The sequence below is a fragment of the Vicugna pacos genome, chromosome 2 (assembly GCF_048564905.1).
Source record: "Vicugna pacos chromosome 2, VicPac4, whole genome shotgun sequence".
Classification (NCBI taxonomy): Eukaryota; Metazoa; Chordata; class Mammalia; order Artiodactyla; family Camelidae; genus Vicugna; species Vicugna pacos.
The window spans coordinates 55,420,739-55,437,921 of NC_132988.1; the positions used below are offsets into that span (position 1 = coordinate 55,420,739).

General features: G+C 37.1%; 1 long non-coding RNA gene across 1 annotated transcript; it reads right to left on the reverse strand.

Moving 5' to 3' along the window:
• Positions 1–396: 396 nt before the first annotated feature.
• LOC140686421 (uncharacterized) lies at positions 397–14,806 on the reverse strand. The gene is made up of 5 exons (XR_012060234.1): positions 14,729–14,806; positions 9,970–9,998; positions 8,739–8,842; positions 1,454–1,638; positions 397–1,084 (listed from the first exon to the last, which is right to left on the reverse strand). It is a non-coding gene; the product is annotated as an uncharacterized lncRNA (long non-coding RNA).
• Between the last annotated feature and the right edge of the window lie 2,377 nt (positions 14,807–17,183).

The window sequence follows — 17,183 nt, forward strand, 5'->3', positions numbered from 1 at the left end:
AGGTGTATATATATAATTAAATTACATTATAAATCTGTGGGATAATCATGTCCATTTTATGAATGAGGAAATGAGTTCAGACTTGCTGTATGTTCCATATGAGCTACTGGTTTCTAGAGAGCAATACATTAAAAATTATTTTTCCTTATTTTTTCAGGGGGGGGGAATAATTAGGTTTATTTATTTATTTATTACCGGGGATTGAACCCAGGACCTCCTGCATGCTAAGCATGCACTCTGCCACTTGAACTGTACCCTCCTCCCACTTTTTAAAAAATTTATAATACATTCTTATTTCAGTAACAGTAAATGTTTAATAGAAATGGCCTCAACCTGGTTCTTCAATTTAAGAAAACTCCTTCAGGAAAGGACACTGAGCAGACTACTGGCAGTAAATTATTTGCCCTTCTTCCACCACCACCTCCCACCTCCCCAATCGTGGAGCCCCTGAGACTGCCGCTCTCCCATGGGCACAAACTCCTCTTCTCCGAACATTGTCTCCACCTGACTTATCGCAGCTCTGCTGCTCCCTAGAAGCCCAGCAGAGTGACGGGTGTGATTCTTCCAAACCTTAGAAACTTCACTCTCTAGAGGCAAGATTGGAATCCTTTCTGCTCCTCATTTCATCTCCAAGATCTTTATCCTCTATGGCCTGCTCATTTTCCTTGTCATTGTCATCAATCACTTGACCGCTCTCTGTTGTTCATCAAAAACTTTGGCACCAGCCTTACAGTCTTCTCTCTGTCCTCATTCCTGCCATCACTGTACGTGGCTTCAGTATCCACAGTGTCCTTTCATTTCCTTACCCTCCTCATCTCTATGGCCTTTTCTAGTCCATCTCAGCCACCTCTTCTCACAATCACACATTGAATCTTTTACGCAACAAAATCATTGATATTCCAAATCAAAGACTTAGACACTGAGCACGCTCATCCTTGTCTCTCATTTTTCTGGCCTACGTCTTCAACTACTCCCATCTGGCAATTTTTTGACCTCTTTGGACTCTCCAATAAGGGACCAGTCCCAGATGGATATCTTCCCCTCTGTGTTTAATTTTCTTCCCATTCCGTTCATTTTCCATGGTCTATAATTTTAAGAACAATTTTGTCAATGCCATAAACTACCTTGTTTCTTTGGCAAGAACCCTTCCAGTGTGATCCCACCTCTTTCCTTTCTCCATATATTTATCTGGACAACAGAACAATTATGAAAACACTCACAAGACAGGGCGTATCAGTACCACCAGAAATTTATGATCCCCAACCTCAACTGGACTCTCAGCATGGCCCTGAAATCCTAGTATGCTTCCCTGGACAACTTGCTTTTATTTGCTTAACTATTTCTCATTCCTCTAGTCTCCTAAATGCTTGTTATCTTCCCTTTCAGCCCAAATAATATAGAAACAACCAACTCCCTGTTACCTCCCAACTCCTGCCTCTCTCCACATTCTTGCCTGATGCATCTGAGGAGAATCCTCTTCTCTTGTCTTGACCAGTTTTCCATCTGTGTCCAGGAATCTTTCTTCTCTTGCCTTTCAAATAACTTACAGACGGAATCTCCTTCCTCACCTGTGTTTTCAACCTCTACTCCTCGTGATGTTTTTCCGTCCACATTTCGATTTGATCTAGTCTTCCTCAGCTTAAAAAAAAAAAAAACCCTTTCCTCAGCCACGTGGCACATTTTAACATTAACATTTTCACTATCATTAACAGGCTCACTGTCGGTAAAACCTATAAAACATTTTAAGGTACAGCCTCATCAACTACGTTTCCCGTGCGCGTGAATCTAATTGCATTCCAAAATATTTTTAAGGTTAACTAGCACCCTGCTGCCAGCAGGTGGCTCTGTGTCAAAAAGGGAAAAAGGAAACAAAAATAAAACTTGGGAGAGTACAAGCTAAGATGAGGACCCACGTTCCTGTCATTACTACTTATTCTGTTTATACCTTAATATGTACCACCTGAAAGTTGTCTGGCATTTCTGCTAATTCTGTTTAAATCTTAATAGTTACCACCTGCTGGTTGTTTACTATCCAGTGAAGAAGAGGGTACCCAGGAAGGAATAAATAAGAAAAACACTAAAATAAATCAACAGTTCTCTCAAGGAGATTTCAAATGAGCTCCAGATCTATAAGGAGAAGTGGTGTGCTTGAAAAAGATTTTTTTTTTGTATTTTAAAAAAATTAATTTTATTTATATATTAATATAGTCAACAAGATAAGAGAGGAAGAAAATGGCAAGTACATTAAAAGGAGCTATTGTTTTACCTTTATTTTCTGGGGCTAGGGCAGAAAGAAAGGCTTTGAATATCACTTGCATGTTCAACAAATACATATATTATAAGATATTAATAAAATAAATATCTGTTCACACCATACATCTCAACAAATAGAACATTATCTGGCTCTTGAAGGCTATGTGAACAAATTTCCTTTTTCCCAGAGGCAATGTTGTTCTGATTTTCATGTTTATGATTTCTGTCACTTCCTTTCTTGTCATTATAGTTTTGCTACATATATATTACCCCTAAAAATATAGCTTAATTTTTGTGTAAATGATACCATACTATGTGCAGTCTTTTGTGACTTACTTTATCATTAACGTTTATATTTTTGAGATTCATGCATTTTGAGATACATATTCCATTGTATAAATATACCACAACGTATTACTGGGTCCTCACATTTGATTAATAAAGAACTTAGACCAACAGAGTGCAACCAAGTGAAAGAAGACTATAGAATGGATATTGGAAAAAGAAGTCTTACAAACGTAAGTTTTGGCCACTGACCAGTTGCAGCAATGGGGAGTTGTGGCAGTTATCCATGTTTCACCTTGCCTTACCATATATGTTTTATGTGTATGTATAACCAATTATATATATTTTTTTCCTTGTTTCCTTCCCTCTGTTGTTTTAAACGGCATGGTTGGTAGTGGTTCGCTTTACAAATTAGTCTGTATGGGGACAGGGTATGTCAAAAACTGCAAAATGTATGAGATCGACCCTACTCACAAGTTAACCTGACAGTTCATGGGTGCTGTTAGGAGACGTGAGATTCCTGGCTCAGAGATGAAGGACAGTTTATTACTCTCATCAATAGCAGTAGCCAGAGAATCAGCATTTTTGTGCTGGTCCCTGAGCCTCAGCTTCTATAGGGCAGCAGAAAGAGGGCCAGATGACACCTGCACATGCAATGGGTCGCGTTCCAGGAAAATAACCTGAATCTTTTATGATGAGCAGAAAGCATGACTGGTTTTTGCTCCAGAAGAGACCGCGTCTCTATCTCCCAAGACGATTCACTACATAAACATTTGTGAAAAGAATGGACATTAGAGATTAGAGACATTGTTCTAAATTTTGACCCCTATCCATGGCGTATAACAGAGGCATTTAGGTACCCCTGAGGAAGTATTACTAATGTATAACTATATGTCTATATCCACTAAGAACCTCTTTCCCCCTTCAGACATCAAAATACTTTAACTTCATAATATTATTTATAGCAAAAAACGCAGCCCAGAATCTTATGTTGCTTTGGTTGTTATGTCTCTTTAGGTTCTTTTAATCTGGAGCCAATCCCAAGTTTTCCTTGACTTTCATGGCATTAACACTTTTGAATATTAAGGCCAGTTATTTTGTAAAATATCCTGCATTAAGAAAGAAAGTCTTTCCTCATAATTAAATTCAGGTATTTTTGGCAGGATTATGACAGAATTGATGCTATGGTCTTCTGATTAGAAAGGAGGGAAGGACAAGGGAAGAAGCAGCATTAGTTTTGTCAAGTTTAGTGGTAGAGAATGTATTCCATGAGACAAAGCGTTCTGGGTAAACTTCCACGCATGGAGTTTCTGAGATACAGTTCTGGCTTCTCCAATTACTAACCATGGGACCATGATGAATTATTTGATTTATCTGGAATACACTTAATAAAATAGGAACTTATTAGGTTCTCAAAGGCATTAATAAGGTAATAGGTATGGAATGTTCTAATAGCCAATATTAAACATGACATTTTTACATAAGCAAAAAACAGTCCCCCATGAATGTTGTAAATTACACAAAAACTTGTTTGTAAAAATAGAAGCAACTATAGCCACTATATATTGCCTCATTAGGAAATTCAGAATCCGACATTAAATGTTTAGTTTTTCCTACATACAATGCATGACCAGTAAGCCTCATATACACTTACCTTGTCTGCTTTACTCATGTAAGAGCAGATGCACAGAGCTAAATTCTTATGCCCAGGAACATAAAACAGGTTTTATTTTCGTTCCTAATGAAAAATAAAGGCTTAAATACATGCGATGTGCAGATAAAACACCATTGTTCTTATAATGCTCTGAGTCACTCTCAAACTTCGGTTTTGTTGGCAGTTAGAATATGAAAACAGATTGATTTAGGGTCTCCCAGAAACAGTGCTCTAGCTACAGGGTGATAAAAATGCTGGGGCTAAAACTGCCAGGTCTCATAACATCTCCCCCTGAGTAATGAATAAGGCAGTATTTAATTGTCTAGAAATCCAACAAGGCCGAATTACTTTTAGACACTGGTGAAAATGAGCCACATATATTTTTACATGAAGTGGAGGGAAATGTTTTTACCTTCTGTAGAAAAATGTATTGATGTAAGTATAACTCCCAACCACTAAGAAGACCTCGCACATCAAAAAACAAACCAAAATCAAATCAAAAATCGCCCCCCTCCCAAACAAAAATACATGGAAATCTGCTTGGGTGGAAATATCACATCTGATCGTATCATAAAGGAGTTTGAGTTCTTGCTTATTCTCTGCAAATCTACACTGCACTCATTGCTGGCAGATGGTAAAGCACTTTTTGTTCTTAAGACAGATCCAAGGAGGGAGATTCTATAATGCCTCTCAGGAATTTGTTTAGCACTTTACAACCTTTGCTGTCAGGAAACTATTCTTCACATTTAACCTAAATCCCCCAAGCCAAATTTAGACCCATTTCCTCTAATTCAGTCCTCAGTGGAGATGGATAACAGCTGGTCACCATCTGCATAATATTCCTTTATAAGTTAGAAGACTGAGGTCATTCCACAGTCTTCCCTGCTACTCGGTAATGACCACTTCCATTTCACCTGTATCACCCATTTGCAAACCCTTAATCATGTTAATTCATGCCTGTGAATTCAAAGTTTTTCATGTCTCTCATAAATTGTATACAAGACACTTTAATATATGTACCAGAGTTGAGAGTAATTTTTTTCTCTTTCAAAACTAAGCCCTTAAGATCCTGTATCATATCCACTTCTAAATATTGTGCACTTTTACCACACTATTATTTGTGTTCTCTGTGATTACTGTCTTCTTCTCAGCTAAGCCACACATTCTTAAATTTAGTGTATTTTTTCTTCTTCCATATTTGGGTTACTTTACGAACATAAATCTTTAAACTGAATTCCATTTTTTTCTGGCTAGGACAAAATATCTTATTGCTGTGGCAAATATTATTCTAATTTTGAAATTACCTGTGACTTTAACTTAAATGCTTGATATTCCATTAATGTGACCATCAAATAAAATATGAAAAATCAACTAGATTCAACAGAAACGCTACAAAATATTTGGCACCTGGGGCAATGCTACCTTTGAGGACTTTTTTTGCTACGGAAATATTTCCATTTGAACAATAATATCAGCTAGGCAATCTTTCGGGAACACACACATGAATGCTCTGCTTGGGGCGTTGACCTGCATGGCTGCTGCGCTAAGTTTGTTCCTCAAGAATTTTCTTTGCCTTCTGTAGACAGACCAGAAATGGCCAATCGTGGGCTTTTGCCATTTGGCTTTGGTGTATGCTGGCCTGCTCCGCAGCATGGTTTGTTGAAGTAGCTCGCTCCTTTTGTGTGCCACCAAGCTGTGGCGACAAGCTGTCTCCAACAAAACTCTTACCATAACCACAAGAACAAGTTTGTGCAGAAGGCTCACATACAGTCTGGCTAGAAAATCCCGGAAAGAAGGGGTGGACACTCATGCCAGAGTGTATTTTCCTGGGATCACGATTTCCATTCCAATGGTGATCCTATTCGAGTCAAAATAAACTTTACCTATTCTAACTGGTTCTGTCATTCTGGTCTGCAAAAAAGCTAGATTGGTCCCGCAGGCTATTTCTTCACAAAGCCACCCTGCTGATTATTCTGTTGTTCCTAATGTGTCTGCCAGTTGAGTTCCTAATGATTAAATTTAGCTCTTTGGTGGGAAGAGTTGTTGAACTTTTAAACCTACAGTTCCTAAGGGGCATTTGGAAGGAATAGGTATTAAACTCTTAACTTTATAATTTCTAAAGAGCCTCTGTCTTTTTAAAAAAGACAGGCACTGCATTGGCTCTTACTGACAGAATTCACAGTTAACCAAAAAAATACTAAAGATTGGCATTTTAAAAACTAAGGCAATAAATCATTTCTTGAATTTGTCTTTAAAAAAAAATATATATATATATAAAACCACAAAATATGAAACTTTCCAGGGAAGTTTCCTATTCTATTCCCAAAGCAGACTTACAGAGAATGTTCTATTTTAAGGTGGTCATGAATTAGGTAACAGTTCCTCATTGCTCTGAGTTGAAAAATAGTCTATATCTTTTAGTGCTCACTAGACTTATATTTTACAAAATGACTTGAAACAGTTTCCAAATTTAACACTGTTGAGTTTTTAAAAAATGAAACCATAATTTGAGGTTAAGGTTTTCATTTAGACACATCTCATTTGAACTTACAGTTCCCTTGTGAAATTGAAAATCATTCATATCAGTGGTTTTCAAAGTTGTTTGCTTGCATATCCCCTAAAGGATTTTTATTCATTTATTCAACAATTGTTTTTTGAGAAGCTTCTATGGATAGGTGCTATTCTATATTTGGGGAGAGACATGAGTAAACAAAAACCAAGACCCTGCCTTCAAGGAGTTCACAATCTAGAAAGAGATAATAAGCATAGTAACAAAATTAAATAGTATGTTTGAAGGTGATGTGTGCTATGAAAAAAGAAAAAGCAGAGGAGGAAAAGGGAGGTCAGGAATGCAAAGTAAAGGAAGTTTGTAGTGTTAATAAGATTTGAACAATGCAGTAAAAGAGGGAAGAAGTTGGCCAAGTGGGGGAAGATCATTCCAGACAAAGGAAACAGCCTATGCAAAGACTCTAATATGGGAGCTTGCTAGGCACATTCAAGGGTGCCAGTGCTTCTGGAGTACGGTGAGGAACAGAGGCAGGAATAGCAGAAGAGGGATTCAGAGAGACAATGGGAAGCCAGAGCCTGAGGGACCTGGCAGCCATGATAATGTCTTTGGTTTTCACTCCGAGTAAGATGGAGAGAGAGGGCACTGGAGGGTTTTAAGACAGGAATAACATGATCCAAACTATATTTTTCTTCCAGTCTTATTGAGATATAATGGGCATACTGAACCATATATATTTTAGGTGTACAGCATAATAATTTGACTTACATACATCATGAAATGGTTATCACAATAGGTTTGGTGAACATGCGTCATCTCATAAAGATAAAAATATTTCTAAAGGATCATTCTGGTTGCTTTGTTGAGAATAGACTGTTTAGTGGCAAAAGCAGAAGTAGAGAGACCTCTAAGGAGGCTGTTGAACAATTCAAGTAAGAAATGGTGGTGTCTTAGAACAGGCTAGTAAGAAGTGGTCTGATTATGGATTTTTTGGAAGGTGAATTACAAGATTTCTAGATGCATTGAATGTGCAACCTGAGAGAAAGAAAGGAGAAAAGAACGACTTGGCGCTTTTGATATAAATAAATATACATATAAAACACAACTTTTATAGATAAGTCTGAAGTTCAGGAGATTGAACTGGGATGGAAACGTACAGTTGAGAGTCATTGGCAATACAGAACATGTTATTTGAGGCCATGAGGTTGAATGAGATCACAAAGGGAATGTGTGTTGAGAACATAGAGGGTCAAGGACAGCCATGTGGCAGACCAAGATTTTGAGGTTGGTGTGAAGAGGAAGAAAAAAACATAGGAGACTGAGAAAGAGAGACTAGTGAGGGAGAAAGAACACCAAGACTAAATCCAAGAGGAAAATTTATATCAAGGAGGAAAAGTTAAATTACCATATTAAATTCTGCTGATAGCTCAAGTAAGATGAAGCAGAATTGATCATCAGATTTAGTAACTGTGAGAGTCATTAATGAACTTTACAATAATTTTTGGTATAATGATGAGTGAATGCCTAATTTTGTAGGACTTCTTAGGTTAAGGAGAGAGCTGGAGAAGAGGAGTCCGGGAAGGCAAATACAGACAATTTTTGAGAAGTCTTATTAGAAATGAGAGCAAAAGGGGATGGTAGTTTTCAGAGTAAGTGAGGTTAAAAGAGGCTATTTTAAAGAGAGAGAGAGAAAAACAACAGCATGTTTGGATACTGATAGGAAATATTTGGTAGAGAGCGAAAAGTTGATGATGTAGAAAGGGGTGGGATTGTGGTTCCCAGTTCTTGAGTAGGGAGGGAGAAGGTGGGCTCTGTGGGAGGAGTTGGTCTTCCCCTACCATAGCATCACCTGTGCTAGCAGGAGGAAAAGCAGAGTGTACAGCTACATTTACTGGTGGGTGGATAGTGGTGGGAGACTGTGGAGATGTTGCAGTTACTGGAAATGACAAGATATAGTCTATGATTCTGGAAGTTAATGGCTAAAGTAGGGTGAAGCATGAGATCACTGGGGGAGAAGAGTTAAAAAAAAACTGAACTCACGGCCTGGCTGAAGTAAGGTGCTGTCACCTTTGGTATGCATTACTGATGCTCTCTTTGCTTTGTTTTGATTGCACTGTCCCTCAGATGAATTATGCTTTTGTTGCCTATAATTAGGGGAGAGAAAAATTATCTTTAAACAAACAAACAAAAGTCCCTCTAGCTACTTCTCCTCTACAATATATCTAAATTCAGAACATTTTAACCTGGGCCAAAACCTCTATTTCTAATACCATGCACAGAAATACGAATAAAACAGGGATATATAAAGTCCTACTATGGATTTATGGTGTTTTTCTTAAATGAGGCTTCCTGACAGCAATATTTTGAGCCTTTCCCATATTTGGCACTCTGAGAGATTTTTACACCCTGGCATGATGTACACAGTAAAATTCGGTATGGCTGAACTGCTCACCCCACTTTTATACAGTGAAAGGGAAAGTGGGAGAGGAAAATTGGCAGGACGTCTTGAGGCAGATCAGTTTTAAGGAAAAGTACATATGAAAGTTGAAAATAAGGAAACTGATTCCCTTAAAACTTTCCATCTTCACACCCTCCATGAAAAGTCTTTGTGTGCCCTAGTTTGCAGATTACTGATATAGATAGTTGAAAATTTAAAACAATCCGGTTCATGAACATTTTGTCTGGGGAAAAAAAACCTGTCACAGCTTAACATATTCAAGATGAACGTTGAATTCAATTAGAGCAGAGGGCAACAACAACAATAACAACAACAAAACAGTTTGGAGCTCTCCAGAAAGGAAAGGACTTTCTTTTTCTGAATGGAGAAGAGTATTATCTTTTAGATAACACTTCCATTTGGTGTCCATTCTTGAACTTTTATGACACTGTATGGCACTTGACTGGTTGGGACAGTAAATCCAGGGATGGCAATAAACCCATCTTCCAGCAGGACAGATTCTGGGAAACTCACTCCAAGAGTAGTGGTTGACCACACAGATTTGGTCTTGCAGAAAAGATTGTATCCAGGCGTTTCAATAGTGTTCAAATACAGTTCAAGCAAATAATTCAAATACGTTCGACAAGGGCATTAGTGCAAACTGAAGTACCTGCATGTCCCAACAGGTTGATAGAACCGATGACAGAGATTGAAGCAAGGCTATTTAGAATCTGAGTCATACAGATAATGACCATCAGGGAAGTGTATCCATGGGTAGCAGAGCCTCCAGTCAATGAAACCAACAATCTGTAACTAACTTGACCGAGAACTTACCTCTGCAGCTGTTACCAGGATGTGTTGTTCTGTAGAAGGAAAGGATAACAACTTTCACTGATAAGTGGAGAAAACCTAGTAGAGACTATTTACTTCAATTAAAACAGAGATGTTTGGATATCCCAGGATATCTCTGCTCTCAGTCAGACCAACTTCTCCTCTGGTTGGGCTCTGGTAATGGGTCAAATGCACATTTCACCTAAAAGTAACTGATGGAGAATAGAGTGGCAAGAACCACTGTGAGTTCTGCAACAGTGACATTTTACTACTTTTAAGAGCATCTACATAAATCTGAGAATTATTAATACATATATTTGCAAGACATTTGGTTTATTTTGAATAAAGTTAGTGTCTAATAGACTTTTGATTTCAAAACCTCCTATGGTCATGTGAGCTAGAAATTGAAAGTCATTGTTTGAATCTAATTCCTTCCAAACTTCTTGTATTATCTTGCTTTAAGGACGCCTCATTCCCCAAAGGTCAGTCTTGAAATACATTGTCTATATTCAAGATTCTAAAACTGAGGTTCCTGGGAGATTTGTAAGGGAACCATCTCTACACATCTTGAAATGTAGTGAGCCCGTGGGCTTATAAACCCCATCTAAAGTTTTCATTTCAGAAAGAGATAATATGAAATTTGTGAAAACATAATTCTATGAAATGTTTTAAGATCTTTGTACTAAAAGTGTTTTGTCAAGAGTTCCCAAGAAAATTATAAAGATTACTTTGATACTAAGAAGACTTTAAAAAATCAGAACATAGAATGGTTTGAATAGCATGATATATAAGAATAGATATTTCTTCAGTTAAAGCTGCAGTCTCATAAAAATGTTTTCCTTTATAGAAAGGAGTACAGGTTATAAATAAAGTGCTGAGGAGAAAAGTGATTTTCAACATTTTCTCATCTTAAAGCACCACCAGAGAGCTATAAAACTTTCTTTTGTGCTTTCCCAAACATTGGTTAGAATACTTGTGATTGGAAAAAATCATTTCCAAATATCCTTATGTATTTATTTTGCCATATATTTGAAGCTAAGCTTCTAAGTATCTCCCTGGACACACAAGTGCACTTATAATAGTGCTTATTTCCAAAGGAATCTTGAAGAAATACAAGAAAAATAACAGTAACTGAAACAAATACATGTGTGATTTTCAAATGTGGACAGATTTAATATGAACTCAAGTGCTTGGTTTATTCTTCCTTTCTTCCTTTCTTTTTTATTCTCTCTTTCTTAAAACTTTCAAAATAATTTTAACTGTAAAACTTAAATAAAGAACATCTAATATATGTATTAGCATTAAGACATGCATTGCAGTGCACAAAGTATTTAAGCTTAATTTATAAGTAGTGCTTTTACATGATGACCTGCCATAGAACACTGAGGAGGGACTTCCTTCCGGCTGCTGCTGGGTTTTTTTTTCCCCCAATTTTTTTTCCAATTTTTTTAGGGGGGCAGGGGAGGTAATTGTGTTTATTCGTTTATTTTAGTGGAGGTACTGGGGATTGAACCCAAGACCTCATGTGTGCTAAGCATGTGATCTGCCACTGAGCTATTCCCTCACCTCTCAGCTGCTCTGGAGATGTCTTTTCCTCCTCTCCCTTCACCCTCTCTCCCTCCCTTCCTCTAGCCCAGGTTCTTCATACCCATCCTCCTGGTACCACTTTTGTGCAGTTTGTGGCAAGAAATGAGTGAGGGGAAAGTGGGAAGGGAAGCCATCCTCTAACAGCTCCCCTCATCCACCCTCCTGTCCTACCACTTGGCTGCTCGTCCACCTGCAGGATCTCCAATGCTAGTTGAAGCCTCCTGCCTCAGCTATCCTACAGCAGAACTTCCACTCATGGCTGAGCAGTATTCCATTGTATAAGTACACCACAGCTTCTTTATTCAGTCATCTGTCGATGGACAAGGTGGCTATTGTATATAGTGTTGCCATGAAGATTGGGGTGCATGTATCTTTTTGAATTAGAGTTCCCTCTGGATATTTGCCCAGGAGTGGGATTGCTGGGTCATATAGTAAGTCTATTTTCAGTTTTTTAAGGAATCTCCATACTGTTTTCCATAATGCTGCACCAAACTACATTCCCACCAAAGGTGTAGGAGGGTTCCCTTACTCCACACCCACTCCAGCATATGTCTTTCATGGACTTTTGGATGATGGTCATTCTGACGGGTGTGAGGTGATATCTCATTGTAGTTTTGATTTGCATTTCTCTGATAATCAGCACTACTGAGCATCTTTTCATATGCTTTTTGGCTATTTGTATGTCTTCATTGGAGAATTGCTTATTTAGGTCTTCTGCCCATTTTTGGATTGGGTTTTTTTTTTTGTTATTAAGTTGTATGAGCTGTTTATATATTCTGGAAATTAAACCTTTGTCAGTTGCATCATTTGCAAATATTTTTTCTCAATGTTTTTTAATGAAGGACTTCCAGAACTTCGGGTCAGACAATTCTCTACTGTTTTAACTCTTCTTCACATTTTAGAACATTAGCTCCAAGGTGCTATAATAGTTACACTTTCATTGCACTTACTACATGTCAAGCATTGTATATATTTAGCACATGTAATCTTCACAACAATCTTATGAAATAAATATCATTATTCCCATAATAATAAGAAAGCCGAGGCACAGACAAGTTAAGCAACTTGCCAGTCACACTTCAGTCATTGTGACAATGAAAACACCCCTCCATCACATTTCCAAATATTGCATAAGGACAGAACACTACTTGGCTGACAGCACCAAATCTAATTCCACTATCATCTGGCTTCCATTATTGCAGCTGAGAACTCCATGGATCTGTGTATTAAGCTGATCTGGCTACTTTTAAGATCTTGCCTATGGAATTTTGAAATTTCACTACTGTGTGTTAAAAGAGTGTCTTTCTTTTAATATATTCTTTATTAGTTTCATTGGTCTTCTGAATCCTGAGACTTACTATCTTTTATCATCGCTGGAAATTTTTCAGTCATTATCTCTTTAAGATCTCTCTCCTATTCTTTGTATTTTCTCGATGTGGATTTTCCATTAAATGTGTGTAAGGGTTTCTCCCTCTATCTTCCACGTTCCTGATCTTTTTCTTTCATATCCTTGTGTACATTTTTGTAATATCTTTACCTCCACTATCTCAGTTTACTAATCTTCTTTCCAGCCATTTCCAATCTGCTATGTTGCCAAAATATTGAGTTTCTAATGTCAGTATTATATTTCTCATTTTTTGAAATTCATTTTTAAACTTTTCACAAATTTTCTTAATCAATTTTGGTAATCATTTGTTCTTTCATCATACTTTGAATTATTTTGTATATTTAAACATATTTATTTTAATTCTCCTTTATTGTCAATTCTAGTATCGATAGTTTTAAAGGAGTGAATATAGTAGTTGGTGTTTCTGTTGACTCCCCCTCATAGTATCTTGTTTTCATATGTATTGACTAATTTTTCATTGTGAGCTGATTTTCTTTGAAACTTTACTTATGAAATTTCTTTGACAACTAAGGTTAATTTTCTTTCCTCCAGAGAGCACAACTATCTAGAATTGGTTTAAAGTAAAAAAAAAAAAAAGAAAAGAAAAAATTTGAGAGTGCGGGGTATGGTACAAAGATCATGTGAGTGCAGCTTTAAGATTAGAAATTATGAGAACCTTTCTTTTTTTCACTCTTCACAGAATGAGGCAGGGATAGCTCTCTGTGAGGATGGTTAATTTTTTCCTATGTTACCTAATGAGAATATTGTCCATTAAGTGTCCAGATTTTATGCCAAGGTCTCAGGTCTAAACATCAGGGCACCAGCTTTGTCTCTTTACCACGTGGATGGTCCATTCATATCCAGTGATCGCCTTCCACTCTCTTGCTGTTTTTGGCTTCTGAAATTTCCTTAATTCCTCTGCCAGCATTAACCAGCAATCCTTTTTGGAAAATATTTTATACAATATTGTGAGAGGTGTCCTACTAGGAAGGGTTTCTCTGACCCTCAGACTGTCAGATTTCCTGAAACAAAAGTCAAGGCTGGATCTCTTATCAGAGATCTGACCTTAAAGTTTTTGCATGCTGTATATCTTTTGCCTATTTCTGTAAACTGATCTATAATAGATTTTAGACTATTCTAAATGAAAATTTTATGAAAAGATCCCCACAAAGGAAACATAAATACAAAATATTAAGATGCAAGCACAGGCCGACAGAGGGAAATTACAAAGCTGCCTTTTCTCCTGCCCTTCTTCAGCAACTGTGTTAGGGGGTAAAAAGAAATGATAATCTAATCGGATATGAGAGAAGGAGGTAGTCTAATAAAATTAGTCAAATAATCAGGAAGGCCATTTGAGACATGAACTGAAGTCACAGTGATTAGCAATAAGCTCTGTGCTGAGATAATTATATTTTAAGATATTAGATAACTGTACTAATACACTTAGGTAATTTGATATGGAGGAAATACATATTTACATGCTTAGTTTTCTTTCTTTTTTAATTCCTTCCCTGTCTTTTCTTTCTTTCTTCCTGTTCGTTCGTTCTTTCTTTCTTTCCTTTATTTCCTATTGAAGCATAGCTAACTGTAAAAAAAATCTTGGAGACCACAGCTATAATCAATTGCCTTACCTTTTGTAGACAATAAAGAGCTACTGAAGGTTTTGAGTCAAAGAGTAACATAATTATACTGCTATTTAGAAAAATTAATCTAGTTGTAAAAATTAGGTATGAATCTGAAGGAGTAAGGCTGGAGGCAGGAAGATCAGATGCTAATGATCTCACTTACTGTTCAGGACAGCTTCCTCTTTCTGTTCTCAAGTATAACTTGATGGCAATTTCTAACAAACCTAAAAAGTCTGATTGGCAGTTAAATTGGAATTCTCACCAGTTATAGTATGCTAATGAGGTGGTTTCCTTAACTATGTTTTAAAAATCATCACTCTCCTCCAAAAATAATCACCCAAAGTAATTTCTATTTAAAAAGTAACTGTGCTTCATAATCATGACTGAAAACTATTTGGCCACTGACCTACTGTTCAAACAGAACTTTAAAAAATTATCAGCAGCAAGTCTAGCACACACTACAGTGTAATTAATTGAACATTAACTTTAAGAGGATAAGTGCTGTCTGTGGTCCAGACTAAGAGAATGAAACTTCTAGCAGAAAACTGACTAATTCTTTGTTTGTTTCTATAATGGTGTGCTTCACATTCATACGCAAGATGTCCTATTCCCATTTCTTTCTTTTGAGGAGATTAAAGTCAGGAGATTAAAGGCAAGTTTACCGTATTTGCCCACACAGCATCGCAGTGAGGTAAGTAAATACACATGCAACATCACAGTGTTGGACCTTCTTCCACATTACGATGCTCTTTTCCTGGGAGCTGCCCACGAGAGATGGAAGGTGGCACTGCTTTGTCACCGCAGTGTTCAGAGACTACGTGTGTTGCTAAGGACCTCTGTCTTCCCTCTGGGAGAAAAGCTATAATTGGTAGAAGAGTTAGAGTTGGAGAGATAAGAGAAAATAAAGAAACTAAAAGGAAATGCCTCTAGAATTGATTTTTTTTTAAAGATGAAAGAAAGAGGGGCCCGTGATATGGGTCTTGGCTTGAGTAAGTGTGTTTAATGTGGTAACAACGAGGGTGGTCACATTCTTGGTTAGTCATTAAGTATTTTGGAGGGGTAAAAATGAACAAAAGCAAACACAACCAAGGAAATTGAGGATAATTTACTCCCCTGCGTGGGCAAACACACGCACACAATGTCAATGATTCTCGATCAATTATATACACCCAAACATGTAGATCCAGGACAAAAAAGCTAAGGGTGTATTACAGAAAAGAATGAAGCTATAAAGTAAAACTCTCTGGACTACCCAGAAAATCAATGATAAAGATTTTAAAAAGCTTTCAAGGGTCTAATAATGGCCTTTATTATGGAAACCAAATGAAGTGATTATTGTATGTATTAACACAGTATGGTAATGTAAGTGTACGATTTTTCCCCAATTTATGGAGAAAGAGGGTTATGTTCTTTGTGTGATCTGTGGGTGGGTTTTCTTTATTGGGAACCAGAAATGAATGGTTTAATCATTATTTCCTTCTAACATATTGGCAGAAGCCATATCTTACTTACGTGTTTATCTCTAGAGCCTAGCACAGTACTTGCCACACAGGTGTAAGTGCTCAATGACTTTCCTTTAATGAATTACAACCCTCTTCATTACAATCTTTCTTTCTGCCAAAATAACTATTCAGTAGATACATTTTGCAAACCAACTTTTTGTAAAAAGTTAAATATCTTTGTAAAAGGTCTTTCTTGTTAGAAAGGTCAACATTAATACACAACTGATGATGGAAAAGCATTTTATTATCTCTTCTAAAGCCACTTATTCTTATTTTTCCTATTAAGAGATATACAGGATCTGGAGTTCATCTCCATGCCTGAATTCTAGATCAGCCATTTCCTAATTGGTGGCTTTGGGTAAGTTACTTACTCTTTATTATAACAGTTCTAACTTTCTGGGGTCAGTGGGAGGATGAAAGGAGAAAATAAATTTAAAATATTTAGAAGACTGGATTGTCTCACATGTAGTAGCACAGTCAATGAACGTTAACTACTGTTATTATTCCTGAAACAGAGTTTAGATAAACTTACCAATTAGCATGTTAGTCATTAGGATCAAATGCCAAAGGAAAATTTTGAGTAAGGTAGTGCTTTACCATTTATGCAAATTCTTTTTTCAAGGACACTGAGAATATAATGTCACAGCACTGCATCAAATTAACTTTTCCCAGAGAGAACTGACCACCCCACCGTGTTTTGGACACAATTGCATAGTAGAACCTACGACTTTTTCCTTCTCTAACTCTTCATGTGTCCCTTGCCTCCTCTGTAAACTATAAAGACCTCAGAGACAAGGATGGGCTGGATCTGATGCAGCTCTGAATTCCAGAGCCTATCACAGTATCTGGCACTTTGTAAATGCTCACTAGATGTTTATCAAGTGGATGATTGACCATTACTGCATTTCTAGCTCTCTTGACTGTTCTCCTGAGCATCAGAGGCACAGAACCATATACCAACTACGTATCTCCACTTGGATGTCCCTCAGTCACCTCACCTCACCAATGTGACCCTCCTAGAATGTTCCTCATTCTGCATTTTTGACTTGGTGTTGTGCAGCGGATGCCTATTGCATGTGTTTTCCAAGATTATCACTGTTTCCTCACTGTTTCTAG